The sequence below is a fragment of the Anser anser genome, assembly GCF_964211835.1.
Source record: "Anser anser genome assembly, chromosome: 12".
NCBI classification, from domain to species: Eukaryota; Metazoa; Chordata; class Aves; order Anseriformes; family Anatidae; genus Anser; species Anser anser.
Window position 1 is genome coordinate 9,495,314 of NC_139733.1, and position 16,355 is coordinate 9,511,668.

General features: G+C 45.7%; 1 protein-coding gene across 1 annotated transcript in view; it reads right to left on the reverse strand.

Moving 5' to 3' along the window:
• Positions 1 to 16,355, reverse strand: part of LOC310880496 (uncharacterized protein) — a 215,969-nt gene that overhangs the window by 31,054 nt on the left and 168,560 nt on the right. Inside the window, exons 39-44 of the mRNA XM_083796368.1 lie at positions 16,095 to 16,177; positions 14,067 to 14,168; positions 10,925 to 13,826; positions 5,380 to 5,523; positions 3,853 to 4,108; positions 346 to 904 (exon numbers count right to left, since the gene is read on the reverse strand). The gene's annotated coding sequence lies outside the window, so the exon portion shown is untranslated. The remainder of the gene's footprint in view (positions 1 to 345; positions 905 to 3,852; positions 4,109 to 5,379; positions 5,524 to 10,924; positions 13,827 to 14,066; positions 14,169 to 16,094; positions 16,178 to 16,355) is intronic.

Genomic DNA, 16,355 nt, shown 5'->3' on the forward strand with positions numbered 1-16,355 from the left:
GAGCAGTAACATCGGGAAGAAACAAGTGCTCTGTGTAGGTTCACCAGACAAAAAATCCCAACCGATTATTGCAGCTTACAGGGTCAGGCTCAGCACAGCCATGCAAGGCCTGGGGCTGGCAAACAGCTCCAACCAAGAATTCCGAGCATCAGGAAAACGTGTGGTGACAAAGAAGGTCCAAAGGGAAGCCGAGAAGTCAAGCTGCAGGTTGGGCTGGTCAGGGCCATGCCAATGAGAGCCAGCTGGCCCTGACAGACAGCTGCACTGGCTGCGGAGAGCCTTGTATTCTGAGAAAGAAATACAAACCATTGGGAAAGAAAATGCAGCCTTTCAGGCTTGTTTTACCCAGCCGCAGATCTGCCGAGTTAAATCCGTGTAAGCCACCGGCACAGTGAGGGAGAGCCTGGCTGAATAACATCCTCCTCCTCCTCGGTGTGTGCATGCAGGCGTCCATACAGCCTTCTCCTTCCTTTAAGAGCCATCGAAGCGTGTAATTTCAGGAAGCTGATCAGACCATCCGTGCGGCAGTCAGTAGATGGCAGTTACACCTCTGCGAAAGGCTAACCTCAAAATCGGGCAGATGTTACTCTACCGAAAAAGAGCTGATGGAAATAATACTTAAATACAAAAATAAGAACTGAGTTTCAAACGTCTTTGGATTGGGATGGCTCGGCTAGAATTTGTTGTCTTAGGTAACAAAATGTTTGTTCCTTCTGGCTTTCTGCTGCTTCTGCATCAAGACAGCCCACCTACCCCCCCATGTGTGAAATCCCACAACTCCTGATTTCATTAATATTAGACTTCATAAATTTTACCTTTTGAGCCTAAGAAGCTCTGGCTACATCCTGTGAACAACGCATGGCAAAGTGTCTTGTTTCTCTGAAGTCGCCAGAATCAGTTAAATCTGGAAAGAATGAGCTTTAAAAAAGGAACAGAAATCCCCTGACTCCCAGGTCCTATGGGCAGGGACAAGCACATGCTCCCAGGAAAATCCAGAAGGGCCAAAAGGCAAAATAAAAACAAGCAGTACAAAAAGAAACTACTCAGTTTCTTCCAATTCCACAGGGCGTTTACTTCAGGCTCAGCAGGAATGTTGGGCCAAAATTAACAGAGAAAAGGCATCAAACTTATTTTTATCTTAAGCAGGTTTCTTTTTCCTTGCTTCCTCACCCATGTAATCATTCAGAGATTTTGAAGCACAAAAAATACTCAGAAGGCTGAAGAGAAATAGTTACTATTTATTTGCTTCCAACTGAAATTAAGGACTATATCCTTGCCTCCAAGGGCAGTGTTTTCTTTGGTTTTATATCCACACCCATTGAAACAATCAGCTTTCCAAACAATTTTTCACAAAGTCGAAGGCAGTGAGTAATGCTGTAATAAAAGGAATGATTTTTAACCATCTGACAGCCTTTCATTTTCTTCCTGGATTGCTAGAGCATTAACAGCAGACACTGCTCATGCAGCCGTGAGAGCTGCTTCCTCGCAGGGCTGCCTCAGCTCTCCAGCTCCCGATCCTGCCCGTCCCCTTTATTCCTGAAGGATGACACTTTCCCTCTGTTTCCTTTCAGAGTGAAAAAAAATCATGTAATATCATAAGTTTGGGAATAGATCCTTGTGCAAATTATTCATAAGCTATGCATTATGCATAGGGTATTGTGGTGGTACAAGGCAGTAGCTTGTACTCGCATATTTACCGTGTGCAGACATTTAATCTACATGCAGCCTTATACATCGGCCACTTAAAGTCTGGTTTCTCATGTGAATAAAATATAGGATTTCCACAGCCTTCAGCAGGGAGGTGTATCGCAACATCACTGCCTTGCTGCAGGTACAATCTGTTTCAGGTTCTTTCCTTCCCACTGCTGAGCCAGCTCAGCTCACAACAGCACCATCCTGCTGCACCAGCTCAATGCTTGCAGCTTGGCCCCGAACCTCGACTCCACTGTCAGTCCAGCTGCAACCGTGTGCAGCAAGTTCCTTCCAAATAGTTGTTGTCAACTTTGGGGAAGCCGTGGAGCTTCCCACAGGTGATTCTGAGCAGTTGCTCATCTTTCCAGACCTGCCTTTAAGGCCCTGTGTGCGGATGTAGCAATCAGGCATCCGGGGGCTCTGAGCATCAGCAACCAGCAGCCGTATGGCTCAAGAGAGTTGTGACATGAACCTGTCTTAAATCCGTATGTTAGGCTATTTCACTGTTTTGTTGGTGGAACTCTTCTTAAGATGGACAATAAAAGTGCTTTTTCCTTCACTGTTCTTTTCCAAGTATCTTTTCCCAGGCACAGTCACACAACCCATGAACACACCAAGAGCAGCAGCTGGAAGTCCCTCCTTGACTGCATAAAAGCAGTGCTTGAGCAAGTAGCTAATTGTGATAGCGGGGAAAAATAAAAATAAAAAATTTCAGGAGAAACAAATTGTTTGGAAGTTTCTGAAGCAGGACTTTATGAGGCATAATCTTCATTTACTCTTTGCAATTCCACTCTGCTGCGTAAGAAAACAAAGCATCCTTCAGTTTTTACAAAAACATTTGAGACTTCTTTAAAACCCAACCCCAAAAGTCAAAAGCACTTTTCTTTCCTCTGGAACTGTCATTTCTTGTGGAAAGTAGAAAGCACCCACAAAAGTTTGCATTTCAGTAAGAACTCCATTTCCTCGTGGAAAGAGCAAAGTTCGATCTGAATTTAAGCAACACTCTTCCCTTGGCTGTGATCTGACATGCTGTAAGCCCCCATTACTTGGGCTGCTTTTTCTGTGAACAGAAGATGATGAAAAATATTCTTCACAGACAGTCATCAGCTGCATCGTTTCCAATTGTACAAACCCTTTTTGAATGCTTATCTGTTTAAAGGGCTGCCCAGTACTAACAGGCCCTAATCTGTTCAGCACTCTCCAGTTGCTTACATCTGAGAAAGCAATCGATTTTATGGTAAAATACTGCAGTGCAAAAGTCTGAGATTATGACATTTCATGCCAGTTCACACTCCATTACTGGCAGACCAGAAGAGTAAAAGCAAAAAACTTTCCTAGCTGATCCCCAGCCCTACAAATCAGGTGCAGCATCTACACAAGTCCAGCAGCACCACTCCCCAAATGCATCTTAAGACCCAACTAACCATTGTATTTTTCTCCTTTCTGTGCTACCTTTGTCTTCTGAGAACACGTGAAAAAAAATTCCAGGTTTTTGTTCTAGCTCTGTGGGATGAGCAATAGATAAAGAGAGCAGAAAGTCCCCCAGATTGCTCTGGTTACATGGGCTTGGCATCCTGAGGAGGATCCTCAGGAATAATTTGTCTCCTGATGTAGTAATGGAACTTTGAAAGTCATCAGTGATTAGCAAGCCTCATTAAAAAAAAAAAATTGGCATCCTTTAAGAACAGAAAGGACAGTGACAGCTTCTGCCTCTGGAGCTCCCCAAGGGACACAGCCGTCCTTGGACCGGGAGGCCCTGGGGCTCCCTCCTCCGCCCAGCTGAGCGTGAGCGGCTCCGTTCAGCCGTGGGAAGGCTTCAGGAGGCAGGCACGTGGCTCTGCGCCGCCTCGACGGCAGCATCTGTAGGGCTAACACTGCTTTGTTTGTACAGGGGTGCACACCTCCGTGTCGATAAAGCTGTCCTTGGCTACAGCGTTGGCGACTTCAATCTGTGGGGCACTGCGAGGGGCTGGGAGAGGAAAGGCAGGGCTGTTGCAACAGAGCAGCACTGTGCGAGGCTGGCAGCCTGCAAGAGCCAGGGGCTTTCTGGGGATAAACACATTCACTAATTAGAATTTGCAATCCTTGGTGGCATGAGGTAGTAAAAATTATCCACCAGCTATTAACAGGGTGTATTTATATGAACACACAGACACACACCTCTTAAACCCAAGGCTTTCAGCTTCTCAGCCCGAGCAAACACGTTGGTAGTGTATTTACTGCATCAGTCATAACATCGGAAATTGTTGGTCTGCTAATGCTCCGACACCAGCCATGCTGCTATTGATACTGGCTGATATTGTCGCGTCGTGTCTGTCACTCGTTATACACAGGAAACCTTTTGGAAACTGCCTTTCCCTCAGCTCCAGGTTTGTTCCGCTCCTACCACAGCAGAATCTGCTGAAGCCTCAGACTGCTGCGTGGTTCATGGACACAAACACAACCTGAGACAGAGGCATTAGCATCACCAGAAGTCACATTTCTATTGCAGGAAGAATTACGGATTATTCTTTGTACAGAATTTAATCTAAGCATGCAATTCTAAAGAAGCTGATTTTGTATTTTTAAAAAAATAAGCATTCTCCCTGCCAGTGATTTCCTCTTCTCCAATGTAATGTAAATAACACTTTATACATTTCCTGTTTTATGGTCTCTCTGATTGTATCTTACACTTTCCTTCAACAACGAAAATTATTCATAAATAATAATATGTTTCCCCAGTAAAAGGAGGACATTTAGTTTATTTTTCCTTCCACCTTTTCAAATACCTTTATATGGTGTGACAATTACCCGTTCAGCTGGGCTCCTGCTGCTGTAAAAATTTTATTATTACATTTCCTTGCACTTCTGAGGCTTGGAGGGAGAGAAATGCAGCACAATGTATGGAACATCTCTGAACTCAGTTCTGTGGCAGCCAGGAAGGACAAAAGATTTCCATTCTGTGCATGGAAATCGCACTGATACGCGCTCCTTCCCAGGGAGCAGTGCCACCCTCAGAAATGAGTTGCCCAGCACACCCTGCAGAGGAAGACTCTCCTGCCCACGGGCCGTTATTGTGAACAGTTATGAAATTTCAGACCACTCAGAGCAGACCAGCCCTGAAGGAACTCTCTTCCCCAACATTCATGCACACCATTTATTAGTACAGTGGCTAAAAATCTTCACAGAACCAGAGATCACAGAGGCCCCAGAGAAACTTGAGGTGCTAGATCCAGCAGAGGTATCTCTGTGTGTGCAAACATCTTACAAGTGCATACATTTTTTTTGTGCTAGAAAGCACAAAATTCATGCAAAATTTGAATTGATAGTAGCCCCCATCCTAGCAACCATTAGCTTTTTCTTTTTAAATGCTGCAACACCAACAGGCATTTTCAGTTTTAAGCAATTACCTGCTTTCATATCAATGTACATCATGTTTGAAGAGAATCTTGTATTAGAGGATGCTAATAAATAGATGGTTGCAAAAGATAACTACATGGAAACACTTACATGGATACAAAAAGAGAGACTCAAAAGCCAAAGCTTAACTGCGGTAGGCAGGATTGAGAAAGGCTGTTAGAGTACACAATATAAAGATGTACTGAAAAGATGTGGGAGACACCATGACAACCTCAGCCTCTCTGGGAAGACAGCTGAGTGGCATTTACTTGGCATGTAAATAAATGACCTTAGTGGCCTGACACTCACTCTTGGTGACCAGAACATGGGAGCTGGGGCCCAGCGAGCAGATGGAGTGCTGATAGCGTGTGCCGAGGAGCCGAAGCCTCAACAAAAAGTCTTTTGTTTCCTCTTTCCAGCTCTCCCTGCAACACCTTTTTGGGTAGAACAGTTCTGGAGGAAAAAGAAGAAGAAAAAAAAAAAAGGAAACCCATGATATTAGTGTAGCTACAGAGATGTTTATAAACCCAGCACAGAAAGGGAAGCTTTTTTTCAAGCCTGTTGTCTCTTGCAGTACTGCCAAGAGCGGGGGGATCAGAAAGTACTGTTCACATTAGGTCTTCCACAAAGCAAAGCACACACCTCTCCAGTCTGAGTGTCTTTCAAGGAAACAAACATCTGCTGCTGCCAGTAATGAGGCTTACATGTAATCAGAAGGGGACAACGGAAAAGCTTTTCAGTCACTCGATAACCTGTGCTGCCGCCGCAGCCCGACCCGTGGCGAGCGGGCAGCGCAGAGCTGTGCTGGGGCAGCATGTGCCAGCTCGGCGGGGTGCCAGCCCCAGCCCGGGCGCTTTGCTGCCTTGGAGAATTTTTTGCCTAATTAACAGGCTAGGTGGGGGGGGAGTTCTTTGTTTTCCAGACCCCTGCATCACAGACCAAAAAAGCTTCCTTCCTTTGCTTCTCCCCCGACTCATCTTCTGTGATCGCTGCTATTCTCAGGAAGGCATCGGGCATGTTGTAATCTTCCTCCAAGCTTCATTTATCCTAGAGCGCGTACTGGCTTTGCCCTGAGCTTGCTGTTTTCTCTGGCTGAGCACAGGGTATGTGAACGTACACGGCGCGTCGCTGTCTGTGTGCGGGCTTGCAGGGTGCTGAGGCCTGCACCGCACACCTCCATTACGGCTGCTGCCCAGGCTGGCAGGCTCAAAGCAATTGTGCAAACACACTGTGTTGGTTTTTTTTCTGTATGCACGTTCCCTGAGACTGGCGAGCATCTTGATCTGCAAAATGCTGTTTTGCAATTCCAGCCCGTGCATGCAAAGAAAACTGCGCTGGCTCTTAACGCCCTGCAAACTGCTCACGGGGCCTCTGCAGCTCGTGCCAGAGGAGGGGTGCAGCGTGCGTCCCCAAACGGGCACCGGCGGGTCACCAAGGCAGCGGTGGGGTGGGAGTACCGGGGGCTTGCACTTCCCCCTGGGGAAAGGCACAGATGTAAGGAGGAGGAAAGGAAAGCGGCTTGGAGCACTACAGGGACGAGAGGAGAGACGGACACTGCAGGTAGCAGCTTCTTGTAATTTGGCCACACTGGGGCTGCAACTGCATTATTTCTGATGACATAGTCCAAGAAAGGACTATGACCAGAAAGGCATGACTGAGAATATCACAAAATGGTTTGTGCTGGAAGGGATCACAGAATCCACCCAGCCCCAACCCCTGCCATGGGCAGGGCCCCCTGCCCCCAGCCCAGGCTGCCCCCAGCCCCATCCAACCTGGCCTTGGGCACTGCCAGGGATGGGGCACCCACAGCTCCTCTGGGCAGCCTGGGCCAGGGCCTCACCGCCCTCTGAGTGAAGAATTTCTTCCTTACAACTAACCTAAATCTCCCCTCTTTTAGTTTAAGCCATTACTCCTCGTCCTATCACTACACCCCTGACAAAGAGTCCCTCCCCAGCTTTCCTGCAGCCCCCTTTAGGCACTGGAAGGCCGCTGTGAGGTCTCCGCGGAGCCTTCTCCGGGCTGAACAACCCCAACTCCCTCAGCCTGTCTCCACAGCAGAGGTGCTCCAGACCCTTCATCTTCGTGGCCTCTGGACTTGCTCTAATACGTCCCTGTCCTTCTGGTGCTGGGGTCCCCAGAGCTGAGCACAGGCTCCAGGTGGGGTCTCATGAGAGCAGCGCAGAGGGGCACAATCCCCACCCTCTCCCTGCTGCCCACGCTGCTTTTGGTGCAGCCCAGGATAGGGCTGGCTTTCTGGGCTGCAAGCGCACATTGCTGGCTCATGTTGAGCTTCTCATCAACCAGCACCCCCAGGTCCTTCTCCTCAGGGCTGCTCTCATCCATTCTCTGCCCAGCCTGTAGTTGTGCTTGGGATTGCCCTGCCCTAGGTGCAGGACCTTGCCCTTGGCCTTGCTAAACTTCATGAGGTTCACATGTGGAAAATCACCCCTGTAAAAATGGGACTAGCTTCAGGTGCGGGAAGAAATTGCCACATGTGGGAGCACAGACAACCCCCTGCCACTCCTTGGCCTGGGCCCCTGCACAGAGAAGCACCACCGGGTGCCTGCCCATCCTGCCTCCTGCTCTTTCAGGGACCCTGTGCGCCCAGAAATACTGAGCGAGGCAAAAAACAAAACAAAACAAAACACACGGGTCTGAAAACACTGCAGCAGCAGATGACTTGGATAAAAGCATGGAAGATGTTCTCACTTGGATTGCTGCAAATCAGAAACACCTCTACTGACAAAGATGCAGCAACGTCTGTCTGGGTGAGCAAGGTTGGAATCAAGCTGACAACAATTAGGGCTCTCTCATTATTTTTCTCCTCCGCTCCAGTTGTTTACCTCTGCCTCCCTGCCTGCTCCCTGCTTTGACATGTTGAATAAAATGTATTTGTTCACAGTCTCACAAATCCTTTCTTGAGAGCCTTGCTTGCAATGTTCAGATTTCACATGGTCACAGGGTTTTGCCTTTAAATTTCAAGCTCCTTAGGGCAGAGACAATGTCAAATCAGTGTGAAACATCGCGCATACTAATGAGGCTATAGAAACAGTAACTGTACATGTAGTTAACATCCTTTCTAATCCACACCCTTTAAGCAGCAGCATTTTGTAATCCACACTGCCAAGAATCAAGGGCAGAGAGCAGGGATGTCTTCCTCCTGCCATTAGATTTTACAACTAGCAAAGTACTTTTTCTGGTTTGCTACAGCACATCCAAACTGAGCATGTCCGTACATTGTGCTCTGGAGCCAAGAGATCTTTCCTCCCCTCTGTGACAAATTGTAACTCAATAGGCTTCAGTTGCTTAGAATGTATTGCTCCCTGGAAAGAGTTAATAAGACTCCATAAAAAAGTTGTATTATAACAGCTTCTGGCAGTGGCCCATAAATACCAATCACCTCAATACAGGATTTTTGGCAGGGATTTAGGTGCAATTTTCCATTCAAATGGCTATTTTATTAAGAATCCACAAGTAGTTGCTGGCCATTTCACTCGAGTATGGATGAACTCTGCACAGCCACCCCTTCCTCTCGAAGTAGGCGCCACACGTTGGGATGCAGCAGAGACACGGGACTGCAGCCCCTAGCACCTGGATGCCACAGGATGGAGAGCAAGAGCTTACCAGTGGGACCAGGAGAAACACATCCCACGATGACCCTGTGACTTTAAACAGACATGATGGGGAATATTTCACTGACCGCTTCAGCATTTTGAGATGGGCAGCCAAAGAGACAGGCAGGATTTAGAGATGGGCTTCCACGTTGTTCAGAAGCCTTCCTGCCTCCCACATGGAAGACTTTGAGCAAGATTTTGTGCCACTGAGGTGGCCTTTTCTGCTCCCCCGGGTTCATCCTCACAATTTCAAGTGTTAGTGCTTTCATGTCAGAACCTAACACAAGGCAACAGTACAAAGGTGAAAAGCATTTTACAACAGAATGAAAATCATAACAGCATTCAGGAGGCTCAAAATGACTCATTTCCCAAGGGGAAATTATTGGTATTCTCTCTGCAGCTACTCTGCTGGTGTCAGTGTTATTAAAAAGACAGAGCAGGAAGACAGATAAACAAGAAAGTCTTAAAAAGCAAATACGTTCTAACTAGTGGTTATCACTGCACTTAATAATTAGGGTACTAATTAAGAGGGTAAGTAACACACTAGCTATTAGCTTCTGGTAATTAGTGTTGTGTTTTGTTGTTTTGTTTTTTTTTTTCCTCTAGATAATAACAAGCTGAGAAGAAAATAAAAAGGCCTGAATCCATTCCGCTATTCACCCTGTCCACATCATGAAAACCTATTATGCTTATTAATATTAATCATTACTACCACAAAACAATACTTCCCAATTTCGCAGCACCTTGTAGCTTACCATTTTACCCATACAGACTGGACCTTGCTGATGTCTAACGGGATTTCCAATCCTGACCCATAAGCCAACGCCTCACACTGCCCAAGCTCAGTTACCTTGCTGTGCTGGTGCTAAGGGATGCACGCACATGCGGCTGATCACCGTGGGTATGCCACAGCACAGCATGATGCTACCATTGCTGGTGAAAGCACAGAAAAAGTCCTTCTGAGAGCAGGGCCAAGATTTTCCAGAGCATTGTCCTCATAGGTGGGAGACTTGGATTCAAATGCCTGAAGCCAAATCAAGCAAGAAGCAAATCTGAGTTGTTTCATATACCTGTCAGTCCAATGTCAGGTTGCACTTAGGGATAACATACCCAAGAATTTTCAGTCCTTCTTCCCCCTCAAACTACAGCCCTGCAAAGAAGCAGAGAGCAGTGCCCAGGTCCCACTGTGCTAAGGCAGGTGGAGGGAGGCAACTTCTTTGCGGGGCACAGCATAGGCTGACCTGCCCCTGCCTCGTGGCTCCCCAAGCACTTCAAACCTCAACAATGATCACAAGGAGCAAGAAGTGATATGAAGGGATGTTTCTTCGATATCCTTTCAAGATGTGAAGAACAGGGCCACAAGAAAGTGGTATGCAGCGTGTGCACCTATGTCAGCATTTTGGTTGCTGTCAGGAGGGAGCAAACCTCCCCATTGCCCTCCACTCACCATGCTTCAGTTTGCACTGCGGAGCACGAGATGACGGCTGCACCCCTTGGGGTTAAGCCAACCCTCAGCCATGCACCTCATGTGCCAGCCCCTGGGACCTTACGTGGCTCGTGGGGAACCATCCCACGGGAACGTGCATGGTATGGATGTGGACGGGAGGCCTTACCTCCACACTCACGGCATCACACCGCTTGCCAACGGGGATACAGCCAGTGCTGCACTTGTTCAAAAAGGAATACACTTTAGGTAAGCAATTAGCCATATGGTTGTTTATGACTATTTGTGCGGAAAAAGAAGATGCTCGAATTATGCGAATTGGGTTAAAAGTAATTCAACAATAAAGATTTTGAAAAATCTCACATTTCTATCTTTTCAATGTCACGAAGAAGAATAACAGATGACTATTTTCTTGTATGTATTGCTTTTGCTGATTTCAGGGGGTTTATTAAGATGATAAAAATACTTAATGCTGAGCTACATTCTGTGTGTTGACTTTCAAAATAAGTCTTTGTGTGGGCAGCGGGTAGATTAATACTCCCAGATTAGCCCATGGATAAGAATATCCATACAGCCAAAGTAATTGTAACACATCAATAATGTAAAAAAGTAGTATCTTGCTAAAGCACAATTTTTCTAAAAGAGATGTTGAATGACTATACACAGCTGGACACAACGTACTGGTGCTAGATATCAATGAAATCGAGTCCTATCTGGGGTAAAACACAACAGCCACTCTAGCTAACAAAGTTACAGAACTTCAATAAAAGACAAGGAAGAAAATGTCACACCTTACCTTGCTTTTAGACTTCCCTCTTACATGTATCTCCTCACACACTTCTGGAAAGCATAGGAATGGTTCTCAAAGTGCTATTGTTTCGAGTGAACTGGACTTTCATTGACTTCTAGAAAAAAACACTTGGAACAACAAAATCAAGAGTTATTATCTGCTAAAGCCATATTCCTGTGCTTTCATATATTACAATACCATTTTATGAGCAGACAGACACACGTGCATGCACATCGGTCCCACTGGGGAAACAAGGTTTTTTAAAACAAACAAACAAACACACACATAACTAACAGCAAATATAAGCTTGTTAGAAAATGTTTTTTTAGTTCATGTTATATAAAATGAATCAGGTGCTAAATTTAAAATTGTTGGTAAGTAAACAGTAGGTAGCATTATAGAGAGCCACTCTTCATAAAATTCTAATTATCCCTCTCCGATTTGTTGTGACATGCCCTTGCACAGATTATGGGTTTGGACCAATGCCCAATCTTCTTTGAAAATGCAAAGTAATCACGAGAGCTTTGCATAACCTCTGATTGGTTTTCTGTGTACGGTTAGGACATTTTGTGAAGCTGCTGCAAGTGAAGGTAGCTCGAGCTGTCTCACTGGCTTCTTCTCACCCTTTCCTGGCTCCCGAGGAATCAGCATTTCTCCCCATTGCGCACACTGCAAAATAGAGCTCCTCAGAGACCCTTACTGATGGGCCAGTGATGATCCCTACAGAAACTCACTCTAAAGTCATTCATAAAAAGCATTTCTCTCAAGATGCTCTCCATCAGTCCCCCTGGCAGGGTCCGCTCACACGAGCCAGATGTTGTCCACGACCCAAGGCCGCTGGGCTGATGCAGCACTGTCTGGGGCTGTGCTGTTCAGCCCTCTCCTGGGGGCAGCTCCCATTGATGTTCCCATCTGTCTGGGACGTTGGAGAGTGAAAATAAAAGGGGTTTAATAATGTTCCTCTTGAGTCTTTCAAGTGGGAAGTAAAGGAGAGCACTGGTGGGTTTGGAAGCAAACAGGTCACCAACGCTTCTTTCAAATTAGCATTTTTTTTAATTTTTTTTGTGTCTTAGTCCTTTGTGTCCTAGCACACAGGGTAAAAGACAACTGGGTAAATACGATCTCCATGAAAACCTGAGAACCGAGGAATCCCATGGGCCTTGGGTGTGGAGCACTGGCCATCCCCATGGCCCAGTGCCTCACCACTGCAGTTTGATGAGCGCTTAGGACGTACGGGGCAATAATCAGTACGTCAGCTCTAACACACTGTATTGTGTGTTTAACCCCAAGGCTATTACCATTATCCAGCTTAGCCAAATGAACGCAGTAGAAAAACATTTACAGTTGCTGGAGGATTAATCTTCTGAATGATGCATGGACGTGAGAGAAAATGCCTTTGATTTATATAATGCTGTACTAGGGGATATAATTTCAATTAGTAATTGTTAATTTTGATTTAGTAGGTTACACACTAGATATAGCAAGTTTATTATGGTTACATTACCTAATTTATTATTATATATATTTACTGTAACGGGAGTATATATTAATCATTAGATACACTGATAAACTAGGGACTATTCACTGCACTGCAGCACTGAAATGACACAGTCAAGCCAGTAACAGACAGATGACTGTCAGATGCTGTGAATGATGCATCTCATTCTGAGTTTTATCCTGGAACAAATAAAAAGCTAGGCAATGATTATCAGGTTTTGAAATTAATATATCTGTTTTAACAGGCAGTATGTCAGATGTAGTAGCTAATGTACTTGCCCAGAGAGTCCAATTCTTCTCCAAGTGGATGATTTATATATTTTAATATGAAATGTATCACTTACCAAACAGTTTTTTCAGTACTTGATATATACACTCCACCTGCCAAGAATGTTTTGATGCTGTAATATATCCCATTGTCTTGCTTCTTTCAGAGGAATCTGTTTCTAATTCTTTCCGTGCCTCCTGTGTCTGAACAGTATCAATCGCATCTTTCACAAAGTGAGTCTTCTGATGGCTACACCAAACCTTTGCCCAGTGCTCTGCAGAGTCCTGTAAGCAGCTGTCCTGGAGCAATCGGGACCTCGTGAGAGCAGCCACAAGCCCCCTCCGTACAGGGCCACAGCGAGCACCCCGGACGCCTTCTTCCAGCCCATGAATTATTTTACACATATAAGTCAGCATAGCGGGATGTTCCCAGCCGCTGGGCGGAAGGAAATCAGCACCCGGCTGTGACAGCCATCGACAACTTCAGTCCCGTCAGTAAGGGGAAGGGTGTCCCTTTTTGCCCGTCCTTCTCTAGTGACCTTCTTCCAAAAGCTGTACGGTGCCAAAAGCCGTTTGTCCAACTGATTCTCCAAACCTTCGCAACCGCCTATGCGGCACGCTGCAGCCTCTCAACCCCCAGCAGCCAACACTCACCTTATGTTTTCCTTGTTGCAAACTGTACATCCTTTTGTCTCGTTCTTGTGGAGACAGCCAGGGGACACCAGGGAAATGGTCCCTTCACCTATGACACGGCTACTGTCGCAGCTCAGGCTTTTCTTTTCCATGACAAAACGCTGCTCACAGGCCATTTTTTCTGACCTCTTCTCTTTCTTACTGCTGCCTTTCAGCATATTGCAGACTCGTCTGTATCCTTCTCATACCGCACTGCCCAGAACCGGAGGCAACGGCAGACGTAGACCTCACCACTTCCAACGAAAGCAAAGTAACAGCAGTTTGCCACATGCACAGGACACATCCAACAGCGCATCCCAGGATAACATGTGCCACATTGCACCACGTTGCTGGTCTGTATTTAGTTTGTCAACGTGAGATACAGCGTTTCCCCATCTTGTGCTCGGGGGCTCACGTACCCCTTTTATCTTTCCAGTCAACCTCAGCATCCCATGGGCAGCACTGACGCACCCTGCGATGAGACAAGGGATGCCAACAAGGTGACCAAGCTCTGAGATAATGCCCAGGTCGAGGTTCCTGTACCTCACCCACTAACTACACCCCATCAGCATCCCCACAGCAGCAGAGCAGACGGCTGCTGTGGCTAACAAACACCCAGGTTATTTGGCTGGGATGAAAGGGCAAAGCAGACATTTGGCTGACAGGTGGATGATGGACAATACACAACCCAGAGGGGAAAGGGAATTGTTACCTGTAGACATGAGTGACTACAAATCATGTCAGTGGCAGAGGGAATCCATCAGCACAGACCAAAAAAAGTACTTCCAGCTCAGCAAAAGTAATTGGAGAATTTCTGAGAAACACAGGAGACAGAGAATGGTTTTTTGACTACCACCACCAAACTCCTCTTCCCCAAAGCAGATCTAGAGAACACAAATGTGTTATATACAGGATTTCCAAGGCCAAGTGCAGCAGAAAGGGCACTGTTTGCAGAGTAAGCAGAAGCGCTGCTTAGCATATGAGGAGCATATGCAGCAGAGGAAAACATAGTCTAGTTCCAGCACTGAAACAAAAACAGCCCCAGAGCGTAGATTTAAAAACCATCTGCAGGTTTCTAAGTAACCAGCCTGATTTTTCTGATGCATTGAGGGCTGACTGGTTCCCAGTGAAATCAATAGGAGATGTCAATTGCTTGGTGCTTTTGAAAATCAGGCCAACTCTTCAGGAGTGTTCGCAGGGGCCTGAAATGCCTGATTATGCCCCATTTGAAGTCTGAGCCTCGATACACAGCACTGCGCCTGCTGTTCGGAAACGTGTCTCACAACACGCACATCCTCTGCGAGGATGAAAGAGGAACCCTCCCTGCGACAATCAGACTGGGGACAGAAACCTCTGCTTCTTCTCCCCGCCTTTCAAATTGAATGTACCATCTTCAATTATGAAATGGGAAAAACCCTTTTATAGATGCTGCAGCACATTATCAGACGCCGCGTGTTACATAATGCAGATACAAAGGAATGGGAATTTAAATTTGCAGGAAAATAGAAGCCATGATGTGCACCTAACTGGGACCTGTCCTAACCAACTCATGGGCAGAAAGTAAGCCAAGAGGTGAGGACAGGATGAAGCAATCAGAGTTACATCCAAGCCTTACAAAATATATTTCCTAATTAAAAAAAAAAATCCAAATACTTGTCTGAAGCTCTGTCTTCCTAGTGCTGGCTACCAGCATACTTCACTAAGCGCTTTGGCTGGGTCTGGGGTAGGTCGGGTGCTCAGCCCTTGCCTCCTTTATTACCATTTGGTGCCAAATGGCTGCGTTGGAAAACGCACAGCATCCTTCCTTGAGAGCTTTCCTATCTGGTGCATGCTCTGACATCTCTAAGTAGTGATTTAGTGCTGAATCACACAACAAAACTGACTATATCCTTTATAAATTCATAAATCCTGGGTAGGACAGTTTTCCTATTATGGCCGCAGTATTGTTTCAGAGGTATAACCTGCATGGCTGAAGGAGAGACAATAAACTGTGATGCTGTGAAATCCATTGTATTTATATATGAGGCTGCTTTTGGTCTCCATTTCCTAGTCACAAATAAACCAAGATCTTTGGGGTTTGCAACAGTGATATGCATAGATTGCAAATGGTGACACATTAAATCAGTTGGCTCCTATATTTTCTTTGCGTTATTTTATTGTTTCCTGAAAGCTGATGAGTACTTTTCTCATCCTACAGACTCTTTTCCACCATGTGGAAAAAGTCTAGATGAGCTTCGGCTTTCTTCACAGTCTTCCTTTAACATATATGAGGCCATGATTTATATATTTACAGCCATGCCTACCTTGCAGCAGACACAAGCAGCGTGAAAAAACGCATTTCTTATATGGCTTTTTTGTTCGTCACTTTTCTGTCTTGTACCTACCAACGCATCTTCCTAGAGTTACTTAAATTACTTTATCACAGAAATTCATACATGCATTGAAAATACTATTCAAAGCATTTTCTGAGAGTTTTTGGCAGTACCATTGTGTCTAGAATATAGTCCTGGCCCAGGACCAGAGGTGTTAAGATAGTGCCATCACAAAAGGAGGATTTTCGCAGATCCGTATAATGCAGTACGAACCCATGCACGTGAGGTGCAGCCAGGTGGTCATATGCTCTGCTCTGGTCCCCAGAAGTTAAATATCAATAGTTTTAGGGGACCACACAAGGAAGGGAACATCTCCCACTATAAATTCACTCAAAAAGTTAAAAAGAAAATTAAGCCTGTGAACCTACCTGAGCTGCGTGCCAGCTGTGTGAAGGAAACATTTCTCTTTCTAAAACAAATCAATGAGAGTGCTGCAGGAAGGACAGCCATTCTGTAAATTTCAAATCAGACAAAGATGACAGAAAATGGTATAAAGGGTGTCGATAGCTACCTTGATGGAAACAATATCTTAAAAAAAAAAAAAAAAAAGATACCCATTTATATCCTGCAAATTGTGTCTTTGAGTAGGGGGCATTCAAGACACAGGAGAAAAAGTGCAGAGACTGCTC